Source organism: Triticum dicoccoides, chromosome 3B (genome assembly GCF_002162155.2).
Source record: "Triticum dicoccoides isolate Atlit2015 ecotype Zavitan chromosome 3B, WEW_v2.0, whole genome shotgun sequence".
Taxonomy (NCBI): domain Eukaryota; kingdom Viridiplantae; phylum Streptophyta; class Magnoliopsida; order Poales; family Poaceae; genus Triticum; species Triticum dicoccoides.
In genome coordinates, this window is record NC_041385.1 from 135415283 (window position 1) to 135428752 (window position 13470).

General features: G+C 43.9%; 1 long non-coding RNA gene across 3 annotated transcripts; it reads right to left on the bottom strand.

The window, feature by feature from the left end:
- Nucleotides 1–1464: 1464 nt before the first annotated feature.
- LOC119275168 lies at nucleotides 1465–5442 on the bottom strand. 3 transcript variants are annotated; one of them, XR_005135538.1, is made up of 4 exons: nucleotides 5140–5442; nucleotides 4857–5033; nucleotides 2045–4198; nucleotides 1465–1944 (listed from the first exon to the last, which is right to left on the bottom strand). It is a non-coding gene; the product is annotated as an uncharacterized LOC119275168 (long non-coding RNA). The 3 variants fall into 3 exon arrangements; XR_005135537.1 differs by having other exon boundaries at nucleotides 2045–5022; XR_005135536.1 differs by having other exon boundaries at nucleotides 2045–5033.
- Between the last annotated feature and the right edge of the window lie 8028 nt (nucleotides 5443–13470).

Genomic DNA, 13470 nt, shown 5'->3' on the forward strand with positions numbered 1-13470 from the left:
TTTGTGTAATCGGTCTCACCGAGATTACGTTATGCCCTAACCCTAACCATATCAGTCCTACCGAGTTACATGTCGGTCCCACCGAAATCACTAACGGTCACTAGGTTTACTAAATCAGTCCGACCGAGTTTCTTGATTCGGTCCCACCGAGATTGGTAAATTGTGTATAACGGTTAGATTTTGTGTGGAGGCTATGTATACCCCTCCACCTCCTCTTCATTCATGGAGAGAGACATCAGAACAAACCTACACTTCCAATTTACCATTTCTAAGAGAGAACCACCTACTCATGGGTGAGGCCAAGATATTCCATTCCTACCATATGAATCTTGATCTCTAGCACTACTGGAATCTGGCACTTTGCCATCTACCATGGCAAATGGCAAAGGCATGGTCGGCGGATGGCAAAGGCTTTGCCATCTGCCAACAGATGGCACACAATTTGTCTGAAACCCTGCCGGTACAGGCTTCTTTGCCGACTGTTGGCTGATGGCAAAGAGCCTGTGCCTTTGCCATCAGCTGGCAGATGGCAAAGCCTCTTAACGGGGTTAGCCCCGTTAGAAGGCTAACGACATACTTTGTCGTCTGCCAGCAGATGGCAAAGGCTGCAGGCTCTTTGCCATCTACCTGCAGATGGCAAAGGCTACATGCTTTGCCGTCTGCCAGCAGATGGCAAAGAGCCCAAATAGGTCAGCCCAAATTTTACATGTAGATGACACGTGGCCTCTTTGCCATCTTCCAGCTGATGGCAAAGCTCTTTGCCATCTGCCAGCAGATGGCAAAGTGACTATATTGCCCCATTTAATTTTTTTTTCTTATATCAGTTCATTTTCACAGAAAATCAAACACAAATATATTTATATGACCAATATAGCATATTCAACACATATTACCAATAGTCATGAACACATATATATCCAACACATGTTACCAATAGTAGCAAGTTTCATCCATACATATACATAGTTTCATCAATATTACACAGTTTCATCCACAGGTAGCAAGTTTCACAAGGTCAAAACAAAAACTAAATACAAGCACTCCATCAACCCAAGCTTCCGTGATCTTAAGCAAATCTTTAAAATGGGAAAGAAGAAAGTTAGAAGAAGAAGACTAGAAGAAGATTATTATGATGCGGAAATATGCATGGATTGTCAAAACTTGCATTATCCTACTATCACTAGTACAACAAAGCTGCAGGTTGGCATAGTTCATGAACCATGTACATCATGACAAATACAATATCATCCAATGCTCGACTATGAACAAAATTGTGCATTTTCTTTTTCAGCATGAGACACAATAAAATGTCTAGAAAATCTATTGAATGGCATCAGTCCCAAATTCTATCTGGTGTGCTAGTAAATCTGGACGATCGATGAACATCAAACATATCAAGAAAAACAGTACACAAGGCATCAACCTAATTTCAGCAAGCAAATTAACTCAATTTAAAGAGATAGATGACAACAAGCAAATTAACTGAATTTGCAATCAACCCTGAATAGTAAGTAGAGTAGATTTCAGAAATCTGGAACTAAACTAACCTAATTAATCATAACAAGGTGGCATGCATAGAAATCTGGAACTAAACTAAGAACTTCGAATTAAAAGAGGAGAAGCAAAGGTTCAGGAATTAGTTGCTCCCCTGCCGACGCATTGGTTGTCGAGGTTGAGGAGGTTGTGTCCATGGCCGCACCATCGACCTGAGCTGCAACCCAGCATCCACCGCAGACCCGTCTTTGCGCTCGAAAGAGACGACTGCTTCAGACCCCTCCTAGCTCCCCTCCGACGGTGGTCTCCTCCTTGTTCATCCGCCTTGATATGGCTTCAGGGTGGCAGGCCAGGCCGTCCCTTGTCACTGGGCATCGTCGTCCATGGCCAGATCTAGCCACTCCATGGCGTCCGGGCAGGGGAGGAAGTGGCCATCCTGTCCATGGCATCCTGGTGCTCGAGCGACGACGGATCAGAGAGTTAGAGGGGACGTGGTAAAGAAGATAAGGAAGGAGGGATGTGGCAAGGGAAGAGAGGGCATCTGACTCACCGGAGCAACGCTGGAGCCACACCAGCTACGCGGTAGCCGAAACCCTAGTGAATCGGTGTTTTTGAATGTAACTCATCCCTTGGCAGAATATTGCTGTCATATTCACAACGGAAGAGTTCCTATCCAGCTGACAATGCAGATGATGGAGATGCTGATAAGCAGATCAGCAGTATTCTGTATTTTTTTTACCTGGCTCGTATCAATTCATGTTAATTGCATTCAGCTAGAAAGTAGAGTACAATCCTGATAATTACATTCAGCTACTGAAATAAGGTAAGACAATATTCTGCCAATCATCACCCACTGGTAAACGATGATCTCAACAAGGTAAGACTGTAGACAATGACCTCAAAGAGATGTATGTAACTAGCAGCTGTGCACTCACCTGCCATTCCATGAATAACCTGCAACTACTCTCACCCACAGAATAGTTGAAAATATCTAATGTTTACCATTTAAACAAAAGACTTGGTTGGAGTGTCTTAAGATAGCTCTTACGTATAGGTAACAATATCTGTTGTGCAACTAGATGAATTTAACACGAAGAATAAGTTAGAATTTTCCATAGATACTAAAACATGCTGAAAATAGAATGCTAGCATTGCCAAGCTACTGAATAGTCCAACTCTCCTCTGGCTGACAAAAACGGTAACAGAGATTTCACAAACCAGATGGAATCCAACAAACAGAGGGAAAGCAGAGCAAGCTATACTTGCGGCATGGTAGAGATGAAGATCAGAGCAAGGGAAAAGAGTAGCTACTAGCATCAGCCTGAATTGTACGTGTACAACACAACATCTTGTTACAATACAGAGATAGATTAAGTGTAATTTTCTTTCAACAACACACAATCTGCGTGTCTTTATATTTTTTCGAAAGATAGGGGAAAACAAATGCATACAGTAGAAATTAAAATCTCATCTAATAGCATGTACTTCTGAACGAAAGAGAAGTTAGCTGACCTCTTAATGCTCTTCGTTGGCAGGAGGATGACCACCTGCGATCAAGTGCGCTATTGTGGCATATATCTTCCTTTTTTCCAAAGAAGCATGGTAGAATTATAAAGAGAGTATGTTTCCATAGACATTTCAAAAAAGAGATTTGTGTATACTCATTACAGTGTAAGTACCATAGATTATTCAGATTAGAAGTTCTTGTCTCTACCAACAATTTATATTTTCTATACATTCTAATATCTATATCGCCTTGACAATCATGTATTTATATGAGCTCTTTGTGGTGCATGATACAGCCAGATTCCTTTTGTTATTGCAGCAATTTATAAGTAGTTAAATATATTTTAATAGCTAGTTTCTTCTGTGTTATAAAGACAAAATAAGACATGCATAGACTTGCAAATACGTATTAGAAATCTTCTACTCCAAAGTATCATGTGAATCAATGTAAGTCACGAATCGTGTGCATATCACACAAAGCAGTTTTTTTGTAAGAACAATACATAATACTAATCGACGGTACAGATGATTCAACACATATGCATCAAGACACCACTACCTTGCACATGGTGATATAGGATGGAGTTGAATCTGATCACCTCCTTTTTACAACTTAATCGAGTAATGTGTACTGCTCATAAATAGGCATGTATATAGTAATTTTTCTTTTGATCAAACGCTTGGTATATTAACGATCACATTATACATTTATGTAACATTTCTTACTTGCGAAATCTTTTACAAATTGGAATATAGGAATATTATTAATACCCAGAAGAAATACTACTATTTGGAAAATATAATAACTGGTACTATACTTATTTTTTTCTAATATTGGTACTATAGTTAATTGGACCAAAAGGTACACATATTTTGATTAGTTCAATTTTTTTCTACAGATTTATCGGCGCCATTATTTCTCTATGGTTGAAATGTATATAAACTACTGTCTGTATATATTGATCTGCATTTAGACAAATATCATGGACAAACACACATATTGTTTAGCACGTGTAGTTGTAAAGGTAGAACACTGATTTCTAGTATTAAGAAAATATATTTATAACATCTTATTACGATGTATATGGAGTGAGCATGAGAGAAATAACCAAGTGTTGTGCAAGGATCATTCTGACTATCCAGTGGCAGAATAGAAATAGGATGCTAAGCCCAGGGAGAATACTTATGTCCTATAAACCTGCAAATACGAAGCATGCATTCACCATATATTAGAATTCCAAATTTTATAGTTTGTTTGGATGTTGGAAATAAGCTTTGCCCCTTGTGATATGGATTATCACATAGAAAGGAAAGAGGAGAAAAAATTATGGCTTAGCAGAATCAAGGAGGAAAAGCACTACATGTGAAGTATCAAAACGTTGTGATAGCACGAACCCCACCAGATTTGAACTCGTGCTCTTAGTATGACATGGAAGGAGGGGCTACTCTCCAATTGAAGTGAAAATAGTCTGTTTGCTTTACAACATATCCACCTAAACCAAACTCCTGAGTTACTACATGTAGAGCTCAAAAATATCAGATATCAGATATAGAGTATAGTGAGATATAACCTTTCATAGTTCAATCTAAAATTAAATGAACATGTTCTATATTGTCTAATTATTATTGAGCTTTTGCTAGGGAGCAACCAAACATCACAGGTGAGTAGTAAAGTGAAGTCAATAAAGTATGCTCTTTGTGGTTTATTAAGTGGCATGATATAAGCATTCTGAGCATGTATTGCTTCCTGCACAGCTGATTCTGAGCATGATATAAGCATTCTGAGCATGTATTCTGAGCAACCAAGCATATGCCTCTAGTTCAGTATATATCAAGAGGAAGGAGATGGGACTGACCTTTTCTCCTCACAGGAAGGAGATGGGGCAGAGCTGGTGCAGTCAGGGAGGACCAGCCTCCTCCTGTGTTCAGCACCCCACTTTGTGCGTGTGTGTGTGTCGAAAGAATGGAAGAAAGCTACTTGCGCGCATCATTGGAAGCACAAGAACGTCACAGGTGTACAACCTGAATCCAAGCTTTTAAGTAGTTTTTGTGTGAGGGATTAGAGCTTAATTAACCGAGAAAGCAGAGATAAATCAACACACTGGATATGTAGTTTGGTGGTGGTGGTGGTGGTGGTACCTTGAAGGACTTGCTGCCGGACTTGGAGAGGCGAAGGCCGGCGGAGGTGGGCGTCGGGGTGGTGGGCATGAGCGCACCGGGGACCCTGGCGCTGCCGGGGTCGGCGGTGGGGGTGGTGTTGGCGCTGGTGGCGTAGGAGGAGGAGGAGGAGGCCGCCGGCGAGACGAGCGCGGCGGTGGAGGAGCCCGTGGAGGGCGGGCCGGCGTCCAGGTCGTCCAGCGTCCGCGGCACGTAGACGCACAGGTTGAGCCCCAGCGAATGGGCGGGGGAGCGACGGGGCCGGCGACAGGGTGGCGGGGGAGGGCCGGCGACGGGGCGGGGGGGCGGCGACGGGGCGGGGGAGTGAGGCGGCCGGCGACAGGGCAGGGGAGCGACAGGGTGGCGGCGGGCGAGCCTAGAGCGCCATCGACGGGCTGTTCGGGGTGTGTGGATGAGATGCGAACCTGTGTTTTTTTTACCTGGATGGGTGGGGGAGAGAGGGAGGGGATAATCCCACAATTTTTTTTACCTGGAAAAAAATAACCCCATCTCTTTGCCATCTGCTAGCAGATGGCAAAGAATCTTTGCCGTCTGCTGGCAGATGGCAAAGAGGTGGGGTTGGTACGCCGTTAGCCTCTTGACGGCCACAGGATTTGCCAACCTCTTTGCCATCTGCTGGCACATGGCAAAGATTATTTGCCATCCACTAGCAGATGGCAAATAATTGGCTGATGGCAACCATGTTCTTTGCCGTCTGTCAGTTCTTTGCCATCTGTTTTTTATAAGAAGATGGCAAAGACGTTCTTTGCCATCAGCTGGCAGATGGCAAAGAGCTGGCTGATGGCAAATTCCCTGTTTACAGTAGTGTAGCCTTCCCCAAGTTGCTTTTCACTCAAATCTTCTTTCCACCAGGTCCAAATCCTATAAGAGAGAGTTGAGTGTTAGGGAGACTATCATTTGAAGCACAAGAGCAAGGAGTTCATCATCAACGCACCATTTGTTACTTCTTGGAGAGTGGTGTCTCCTAGATTGGCTAGGTGTCACTTGGGAGCCTCCGACAAGATTGTGGAGTTGAACCAAGGAGTTTGTAAGGGCAAGGAGATCGCCTACTTCGTGAAGATCTACCACTAGTGAGGCAAGTCCTTCGTGGGCGACGGCCATGGTGGGATAGACAAGGTTGCTTCTTCGTGGACCCTTCTTGGGTGGAGCCCTCCGTGGACTCGCGCAACCGTTACCCTTCGTGGGTTGAAGTCTCCATCAACGTGGATGTACGATAGCACCACCTATCGGAACCACGATAAAAACATCCGTGTCTCCAATTGCATTTGAATTCTCCAAATCCTTCCCTTTACATTCTTGCAAGTTGCATGCTTTAAATTCCGCTGCTCATATACTCTTTGCATGCTTGCTTGAATTGTGTGAAGATTTCTTGACTTGTGCTAAGTTTGCTAAAATCTGCCAAAGACTAAAATTGGGAAAAGGTTAAATTTTTAATTGGTCAAGTAGTCTAATCACCCCCCCTCTAGACACTCTTCAAGGTCCTACAAGTGGTATCAGAGCTTTGATCTCCATTTGCTTTGATTTCCATAGCTTTTGGTGGTCATAGCCTTGGTTTCACAACCTAGGAGAGTATGGCGTCTAGCGAGGGAAATTATCACCGTAGAGGTTCTTACTTTGATGGCACTAATTTTGCTAGTTGGAAGTATAAGATGAAAATGCATATTCTTGGACATAACCCCGCCGTTTGGGCTATTGTGTGTATTGGCTTGCAAGGTGAATTCTTTGATGGGAGGGAACCAAACCATGAAGCTAGTGCGGATGAATTGAAGATGCTGCAGTACAACGCTCAAGCTTGTGATATCCTCTTCAACGGATTGTGCCCTGAAGAATTCAACAAAATAAGCCGTCTTGAGAATGCAAAGGAAGTTTGGGACACTTTGATTGATATGCATGAAGGTACTGACTCCGTCAAGGAATCCAAACTGGATGTGCTCCAAAGTCAGCTTGACAAGTTCAAAATGAAGGATGGTGAAGGTGTCGCTGAAATGTACTCTAGGCTTGCTCTTATCACAAATGAGATTGCGGGCTTAGGAAGTGAAGAGATGACCGACAGATTCATCATCAAGAAATCCTAAGAGCATTGGATGGAAAATATGATACCGTGTGCACATTGATCCACATGATGCCCAACTACAAGAATCTCAAGCCAACGGAGGTCATTGGAAGAATTGTTGCTCATGAGATGTCGCTCAATGATAAAGAGGAACTTCACAACAAGTCTAGTGGTGCTTACAAAGCCTCATGTGAAGCCCCTACATCATCATGTGAGAAACAAACCTTCAATGAAGAATTGAGCTTAATGGTGAAGAATTTCAACAAATTCTACAAGAGTAGAAGCAAAGAAAGAACCTCCAAGTCAAGGTCTTACAATGATAAAAGATCTTCCAATCGAGAGCGCAATTGCTACAATTGTGGGAGACCCGGACACTATTCCAATGAGTGTACGACACCCTACAAAAGAAGAGAAGATTCTCCCAAGAGAAGAAGTAGAAGAGAAGAATCACCACCAAGAGAGAGAAGGAGTAGACATGATCGTTATGAATGAAGAACATCCCGGAGAAGCAAGGATTCGGAAAGTAAGGACAAGTCATCAAAGAGCTACACAAAACAAAGACATCAAGCCCATGTTGGTGAATGGGTATACGGTTCCGACTCTAAACATCACTCCGAGAGAAGCTATCACTCCGACTCCGAACATACTCAAGATGAAGGTGTTGCCGGTCTAGCACTTGTGTCGACCAACTCCAACGACATATTTGATTCACAAAATGAAGGAATTGGAAGATGCTTCATGGCTAAAGGCCCTAAGGTAACTCACCCAGAGTATGTTGATTTCAATAGTGATGAAAATGACTTTTTAGGTGATGATGATTTACTTGTTGACAACTCTAGTGATGAATACTATGATGAAACGTCAATTAATCATGCTAAATAAGATAAAACGAATGACAATGATAAGGAGAAGATTGAGCTTCTAACTAAAGAACTAAACACTCTTAAGTTAGCTCATGAAACTATCTTAGGGGATCATCGAGAACTTTTGTGGACTCATGAGAAGTTACGCTTTGAAAAGCTCAATCTTGAGCAAGAGCATGAGTTCTTAAAAGTAATCAATGATGATCTTCGCAAAAAAAGTTCTTATTACATTGTCAAGTGTTTACTCTTATCTACTTACATGCCTCAAGACAAGTCTAGTAACAAGAACAATAAGGATTCTTCCTCTAGTAGTAACAATAATCATGCTAAATCCAATATTGCTGCTTCTAGTAGTTCTCTTGATTCCACTAATGCTTCTCTTAGCCAACTTACACTTGAGCAAGAAAATAGCTTATTTAAGGGAATTATAGAGAAAGGTGTATACAAGAGCCTTGTTGGGAGTAAGCAATTCAAGGAAATTGTACGCAAGCAAGGAACGCACCGGAAGAATCAAGGTGTTGGTTTTGAACGAAAGTTCAATGCCAATGGAGTTGAGTGGTAAGAAGATTAATACCCCAAAACGAAGTTTGTTCCTCAACAAGAGAAGTATGATCCCACTTCCTTCAAGGGAACACAAGCTCAAGATGATCTTCTACTACAAGACCACAAGAACAAAGGCAAGGACAAGCTTCAAGAGGAGATAGATGCATTTGAAGAATCTCCTAAGGCCTTGGTCAAGTGGGTTCTGTCATGGAAATATCACATCAAATGTCCTTATAGGACTTAGTCGTGGAGCCATCGCGATGGGTTAGCTTAAAGGGGTTAAACTGGACAAAGGACACGAGGCTTTTTATACTAGTTCGGCCCCTTTGACGAAGGTAAAGGCCTACGTCTAGTTGTGATGGGATTATTGGGGTCTCGCTAACCAGAGAGCTGAACAAGCTATGCCTGGTTATCGAGTTGTTGTTTCTTGTCCTTGAACCGCCACCGGGTCGTCCCCTTATATACACGGGTTGATGCCCGGCCTGTTTACAGAGTCCCGAGGCCGACTCATACAAGTGTCCGGCTCGGTCTCTCCTTTCCTTATCTTACAATACAAGTTACATGACTATGCCGGTTTACCACTATGGGCCCTAATCCGCCTTTGGGCTCCGGGCCTCTAAGCTTCATAGTAAAGCACCATCTTCTGAGTCTTCGTGGGCTTTAATATAGTTAAGGGTGAACCGGCCCCTCCCGGGCGGTTTACACTCAGTAGTTATATCCCCAACATTAGGCCCCAGATTGATTTGAACCTGTTCATGTCGATCTTCAATACTTAGAAAAATCATGGGAACATCTTCCTTCATTTCTTGTAAAATGCCACGATGCCTTCTTTTATAAACTTTGCTAAACCGCCGTGACGTCATCCTCTGGACACAACAACGGATCATCATGATGTCATCTCTATAAAAAATGATTAAAAAGATTCCCTTCATTTAATGGCATCCTGGAAATCGAGGTGATAGTTGCTGCCCTTGCCGCTTTGGGCTCCTCGATTCTCGCACCTGTCTCTTATCTTCTGCCCTGTTATAAATAAAACCCGCCGGGCCCTTCCATTTCCTCCCCTTTCTTCTCGTCTTCCTCCTTGCGACCCGAAGAACCCTAGCGCCGCCGCCACCGTCGACCTTCGAATCTGCACCGACCAAGGCCGCTGCATCAACCTGTTTATACCAGAAACCCAGCAACGCTCCTCCGTCGCCGAGTGGCCCTGGTAAGTTCACTTTCCTGTAACCCTAGATCTCCATTAGGGCTTTTCGAGTTCATCCATGCTCTCCGCCGTTCAACAGTTCTTCTGCGCCCTTCTCTTAGTCTTTTTCCTGAATTTATATGTGCACCTGATAGTTTTGGACTGCGGCTAGATCCATATTGTTAGTTCACCATACCGTAGCACCTTGCCGCTCCTGAACGGACTGCGTCTGGATTGTGTCCATTCCTCTTAGCGTCTGGATTGTTAATCCAATATTTATCCACGGTAGATCCAAAATTATACTGCCATATTGCGAAACCTATTCCTGTAAACACTTAGTAGATTTTCAGCTCTGGTTCTTCTGCCTAAGGGCGGTTTAATCTTTGATAGTCAATCCGCCATACCCCATTAGTCCTCACTTAAACCGCCAATTTGACTTGAATAGCAATTTTCCGGTTTAACACTGAGTAATATACTTAAACCGTCAATCGTAAACCGGCCTTCATTTTTTCTTTCACAGTTTGCCTCCCAAAATGACCAAGAAATTCTCTGCTTGCAACTGGGTTCCATCCTGGATCACGGAGACAAAAAACAACGGATATGTCACCATTGGCGCTTTAGCCCCAAAAAGGGTCCTTCATTGGCGAGTTCCGGGCTCTGAGTGCCCTCTTGAACCTCAAGATGGAGAAGTGATTGTATTTATGCAACACTTAGACTGGGGATTCAGCCCGCCCGGATCAAAGTTCTTCCGGGATGTCCTTACGAGCCTTCAACTCCATCCACAAGATATTGGACCGAATTCTGTGTCCAATATATGCAATTTTCAAGTATTCTGTGAAGTTTACCTTCAAGAAGAACCATCCATGGAGCTGTTCCGGGATTTTTCCATCTGAACCGCCGCACAGAGTTCTTGGATGGTCCTAACACAGAACTTGGTGGGGTATCAATCCAGAAGAGGAAAGAAGTTGACTTTCCTCATGCAAAACACCATAGCCATCCTAAAGATTGGAACCAAACTTGGTTTTATTGCCGGAATACTGCCCCTACTGGAGAAAATCCCTTGCCAGGTTACCGCCCTGAACGGCTTAGCAACGGCCACCCGTTACCTTTACGCTTATCTGCCCAGGAACGGAAGACTTATGCACCTCAACTCGCCAAGCTCCGGGCCCTCATGGCCAACGGTTTAACTGGTATTGATCTCGTCCGCTGCTGGGTCTCCTGGGGTATTTTTCCTTTAAGTCGCCGCCCCGGATTAATGCATGAATACACGGGTAACGTCAAGGATCCGCAACGATATCACGAAATAGTAATGACAGATATTGCAGTTACTGAATCTGTGAAGAAGATGCTGGAAGAACCGATTATCACATGCAGCCAAGTCGGGTTGCCACCTTTTTGTGCCACCAACAAACCGCCAGCGGTAAAGTTGAATTTAATGCTCACTGATTCGCCTCCGCTTTAACAATGTGCTAATGCTCCTTTGTTTTAATTTTGCAGGCCAACATCTCCTTCTGGAAACGGACTAAACCGGCTAGGGCTCCCCATGCAAAGAGCAAGGTCACCAAGAAAGCGGGCAAGAAGAAAACCACCGAGTCTTTGATCCGCCAGAAGATGTTGACGAATGAGATCCAGAGGTAGAACTTGATTCACTTGGTTCCTTTTTCATACACCTTATTGAAAATGACTATTCCTAGGATGATGCGGCAGCCAGTCGTGCAGGCCATGTTGAGGTAATCTCTCTTTCCTTCGATTCAGATCTTGCGCCGGTTCAAAGATTTCGCCGTGCAGTTCGGAAAGTAAAATACACTCACCCTCTTGCTCATCTGGATCCAAAATTTTCTTTGAAGACACATAAAGCTGAAGAGCGTCGCACAACCCGGCATAGTGGCCAGCAAATCACCTCCTCCGGTTACCGGACACGCCAAACCGGAAATGTCGTCTAGAGGTTACTTGTTCTCCCGAAAAACTTTATCCTTTGAAGGGTTTCTTCAGATACCCACTTAATCCGTATGATCCAAATTACCAGGCATCTTCTAATTCCTCTGGCGGTTCATCAACCACCCAGCTGCCTCCTCTTAAAACCGTCCCTGGGTAAGTATATTATTCTTTATGTTTTTCCTTCATAGTTTAGTTTACCGTGCTAATCTTTGTTGTGATATCATAGTGCCAAAGCCCGCCAGAGCAAGAAGGCTAAAACCAGTACCCCCATTGGTGAAGTTGAACTGGAGAGGGCTGCTGAGGACACCGGTAGAAATGCCGATGTTATGGATGATTCCATCCCACAAGGCGAGAGCACTGAAGCTAATCCGCCGAGCCCGCATGCTACCCCTCCAAACCCGGATGCTGATTTGTCGAGCCCGGCTGCTAATCCGCCAAGTCCAGCTAGGGGTACCAGCAATCCGCCAAGTCCACCAAGAAATGATGATGATGATGATGATGTAATTACTGGCACGGCTCACACCTGTCCTGGTAATCCGGTTATCTTGGCCAAACATACCGCCAAGGAGGAATTCGTTGCTATAGGCAAGGGGAAGGGGAAGACGGACTTATCCAACTTCGTCAACATTAGCACTGAAGAACTTCACTCCGACTTTTTAAACCGCCTGTACACCAACCATGAATTTGAAGCCGGTTTGGTGAACCTGATGAAGGAGCGTTATGAGGTATGAATACTTTGAAACTTGTTCTATCCTGTATCTTTTCCATTGTATCCCCCAAGGGCCGGTTTATCGCCTGAAGATAAACCGGGACTTTGATATAAAGAACACTTCAACATAGTAGCCCCCAAGGGCCGGTTTGTCTTCTTGAAGACAAACCGGGACTGTCTGTCCTTGTTAATTGCCTTTCCTTTATGACTGATCAAATGTGCATTAGCCCCCAAGTGTCAAGCTTAATACGTAATTTGAGCCTTGGGACTTGAAAAATTCTCACTTGAAAAAGCAAGCCACATTAGCCCCCAAGTGCCAAGTGTATAATTTATTATGCGCTTGGGACTTTAAGAGATTTTTAACCGTTGTATCATCTGACTTTGCAGGCTGACATGAAGACCAAAGAGTCCCAAACCGCCGATCTTCAAGAAATCCTTAAGTTACAGCAAGAAGAGACCTCTAAAGCGAAAGAAGAGCTCAAGGGTGCCTTGTCGGCCATGGAGCAACTTAAAGAGGGCTTCAAAACTGAACGCACCAGCTGGGAGACTGAAAGGGCTGCGTTATTGAAGTGGGCAGGAGATGCTGAAGCAACCCTTAAACTGGTGGAAGAAGAGCTGACGGGTCTGAAGCATCAAGTGAATTCCATGACGGCTGTCGTGTTTGGTAAGTAACTTAGAACACCCGCTCTGTAGTACTATCAACTCCGCCGGTTTAACTTGAATTTATTAAACCATCGCAGGCCATCGCATTGCTCATCTTGGAACGGATATGCGGATGAAATTGAAGGCGGCTTATACACTGATTGAGCAACTGTATACTAGTGCACAACGGGTTATCTTTGCAGTCTCTTACAACAAACCGGCACCAACATTGATCAAGGACACATTAGCAAGATTATCCATGACACCGGCTCAGATAGAGGAGGTGAAGCGATCTGTTGCCAGGGTTGGCGCTTTACTGGCACTGACTTGGGCCAAAGCATGGATATCTGACTTGGATCCG